This window comes from Gavialis gangeticus, unplaced genomic scaffold (assembly GCF_001723915.1).
Source record: "Gavialis gangeticus isolate Ggan-Ray unplaced genomic scaffold, GavGan_comp1, whole genome shotgun sequence".
Taxonomy (NCBI): domain Eukaryota; kingdom Metazoa; phylum Chordata; order Crocodylia; family Gavialidae; genus Gavialis; species Gavialis gangeticus.
Genome location: NW_017728993.1, coordinates 17,262,603 through 17,266,296, shown reverse-complemented (window position 1 = coordinate 17,266,296; position 3,694 = coordinate 17,262,603). Strand labels below are relative to the sequence as shown.

At 42.2% G+C, this 3,694-nt stretch overlaps 1 protein-coding gene across 1 annotated transcript in view; it reads left to right on the top strand.

Moving 5' to 3' along the window:
• The first annotated feature begins 2,142 nt into the window (after positions 1–2,142).
• ZFYVE9 (zinc finger FYVE-type containing 9) overlaps positions 2,143–3,694 on the top strand; it is a 90,226-nt gene continuing 88,674 nt past the window's right edge. Inside the window, exon 1 of the mRNA XM_019501307.1 lies at positions 2,143–2,265. The gene's annotated coding sequence lies outside the window, so the exon portion shown is untranslated. The remainder of the gene's footprint in view (positions 2,266–3,694) is intronic.

Below are 3,694 nucleotides of genomic sequence, written 5' to 3'. Positions count from 1 at the left end.
AGGAGGTCCACCAACCTAGAAGAGAACACACGCTTACCTTAAGCATTTATCTTAAGCGTTTTCTTTGAAGACTGATGGCAATTATCTGATGTGTGTTCTCTGGCTTTAATTATTTAAAAAAAAAAGTTTCTTAAATGTAGAAAGGGATCAAAGAAGGTACAGTGGTTTTACTGTTCTCTGATTTTTGTGCCTGTAGCTGTTGCTTTGCCTGCCCCTAGTATTTCCTGTGTAATGGGCTGGCTGGTTTCAGAGGACTGATAACCAAATACAGAACTTGTCACTTACATATTTTTAGTTCTACCTGCTTTGTAATTAGTAGTGATTAGAGTTGGTCGCTCTCAGGTGGCTGGTGTGGAATTCATTTGGTGATCACAGTTCATGTGAAAGTGACATCACAAAGCAGAATTCATGCTGATTCATCTCCCTTTTTAAAGAGGTCAGGGGTTGAATGGGTCAGGGAGGTGATCCCTTTGGTAGTGAGAAACAAGATCATAGTGTGAAATTTAAGTACCAAAGGTTTTAATTCCTGCCTAATTCACAGAAGCTGCTTCTGTATTTTGCAGTCTTGGCATGGCATCTGATGCCATTTTTGGGGTGTAGTGTGGTGGGCCCCCATGCCTGTGGCTGAGGGCCCCTGTAAGTCCCACCCCTTCCTGGAGATAGACACATGGCCATCTGTCAATCTCCAGAGAAGGGTGGGACTTCCAGGGGCTCTAAGCCAATCAGAGGCATGTGGGGGGGGGCATGCTGTGCTCCACTGCAAAAATCCCCGTACACCCCTCCTTTCTCTTCTCCCCCCACCCCCACCACTCCAGTTCAGGACGCCAGGGCTTCCCACCTCCGTTTTCTTGCTTTTTCATGGGGACCAGGCTTTTTCACAAGTGACCCACCAAATTTGTAGTTTTTGTGAAAATCACGTAATCATCAATTTGGTAGGTCCCTAGTTGTAGTGCACTAGAAGTCTGTTCCTTATTCCCCCAAATTTGTGGATGTCTCCTTGGTTTACCAACAGTAAGAATATGTGTAGAAGCCCTGAAGTTCAACAAGCATGCAGAATTAGTACTACAAGCATATGATGCTGTATAATTTTATTTTGAATTTGGAAACACCACTGCTCTGTGTGTTGTTTTTCAATTCATTAGTTTCCTGGAATTATTATTGTGGCATATTTCTTAAAAGAACAATAAACAACCCTGGGAAAATTGAAGTGTAACATTGAGCATTGCTTTGGTGCATGGAGAGCTGAAATGTGTGTGGTTCTTTTCCTTTCACTAGAGTCTTGTAAGAATATTTTTAAGCTTACACTTTTGTGTCAAAGAATCAACAGATGTGCTACATGTAGTAGAGCAATTGAAACATATTAGGCACAATGTCAGAACACTTTATAGTATGAGATTAGTTTAACGGAGTCCTTGTTTTCCTGGCAGTTTGTTCCATCATATGTTAATTCTAACTGTGTGCATGGCTGTGTCATAATCTTAAACTCTCTTAGCTGCTACAATGCTGTTGCATGAACATGAATATATTATGTTATACACAATGCTGTACTTGGGCGAGTCAAAACTATTTCTGGGGAGGTATGCCCCTTGTTATTGAAAGCAGATGCCGTATACTGACAGTCGAGTAAAAGCCTTTAGGAAGTGAAGAAAGACTAGAATTGCGGGACTCATCTGGAGGTAAAACAGTTGTTTGGCAATAAAGAAATCAGTGGGAAGTTGTTGAATGGAATTTAAAGGATGCTGATTTTGAGAGCTGTGAGGGTTTTATTCTTGGAAGGCTTGTTGCAATATAAAATAATTAACTTCTGTGGTAGGTCCATAAATTAGCATTACAGTCAAGGTCATCAGAGATACAAGGGCGACTGCGGTTGCTGCCTCATTCTGTAGATTTACAATTAAGTGAAGAAGAATTGTAAGCAGGTGGCAACATATCCTTTGCCACTGGCCTCTTCAGTCAAGATATTGGAGTGCAGTAGCAGCATAGTGCATAGGTCCCTGAATTAAAAGCTGTGAATGTAATCTAAATCATTTGGAGGCTTGCAGCATTTATCAAACATGCCTGTGCTAGCTGCAACAGATTTCATGTATTAAAAAAAACCCAACAACCATGGTTTACAGTAGAATTACCAGTCCTAAAATGTGTTTGTTTTTGCCTTTTTAGGATCAAGTAGAACATACTGAATCAGCAGAACTGGCTCATTGTGCAGCAGTCATCATGAATAGGCACAGGGTCATTTATTTCTTAACACATGTATAAGATAAAAAGGTAAGAAGCAAGTAAACATTTTGTTCTATTTTCAAGACTCGGGCCAAGGGGGGTGTATCTTGAAATGCATAAACCCCACATGTTTATATTTGTTGTGTGTACTAGATGATTTAGTAATTTGTCTTTTTGTTTTCCTTTCTTTTCTATTGGGATTAACAGTTTTATTCTAAATAAGAATGTAGGTTTTTTGGCAGCTCAAAATCTCTTGTTCACGTTGCGCTGAAGGCAGATCTCATCACCTACACATCTCTGTTTCTGAGCTCTCTCAAGAAGCTCTTCATTTTAGTAGCAGTGCTTGATGACTCCTTCCTCCTGGGTGCAAATAATATAAAGGTCACTACTGTGTGAGCTGGAACTGAATGTCATCTTGACCAGCACTGCTAGGGATTGGAACATGTCCTTAGGAGCATTGGATCCAACAAATTACTTACTAGAGTTGATGTGCAGTCGCCTTTAATCATACTGTCAAACAGTGACACTTCTGAGAATCTGAAGCACGGGATGAAAAAATAACTTTTTAATAGGATCACAGCTATTGCCATTTTCACCTCTGGAATCTTTCATTTATATTTGTGTTGGGGCCCATAACAAATCATTCTAGTATTGTCTGGTCATGTTTGCAGAAATCTACATGTTCACAATTCTTTGCTGAATAGGAGTAGTCTAAGCACAGGTCAGAGAGTCAGAAAGCCCCGAGTTCTCATCTAGGTCCCGGCTGTGCTTCTGGACTTTGGACAAGGCATGTAACTGCTTTGCCTTACTTTTCCCACATACATAACATATCTATGCCTTCTTTATACAGGTATAACAAGGGTGTAGACTCTAGATATATGAACAAATTGAATTGAGTTAAAGAATCCTGAGTTGACAGAACCACAGGATAGCTGAAGAACAGTAACACTCTGGGCACTGACAAACTTGCAGCTCCCCACTGTAACTCATGGCGCTTTAAAGGAAGCACCATGAGTTATAATGATCCTTAACATTCCCCCCCCTCCAACCTACAGATCTAACAGATATTCTTTGTTGGGTCCAAGGGGTTGGGGGATTGAGTTCCAGTTTGGAGCTGGCTGCATGTCTGCAGTCTTTCTCCCCTAGCCCTGTACCTCATCCTCCCAGTTCCGGTACTGTCTTCCAGATGGGAGGGGGGAGAAAGGAGGGAAGGGAACTTGGTCTGGGGTTTGTCCAGCCTTTGCCAGAGGGAAGGGTAGGTGGATTGGAGCCCCCCGGGGAGTACTCCTATCCAGGTACCCCTCCCTCTGGCAAAGGCCGGACAAACCCCAGACCAAGCTGCCCTTCTTTTATCCTGAAGACAGCACTGGGGGTGGGGCTGGATTGCATCAGCCCAGCCTTGCTTCCCAGGTAGGGACTAACAGAAGTTAATGAAGGCGTTCTGCTTTGGAGCACTTTTATCTGAACCCTCATGTAA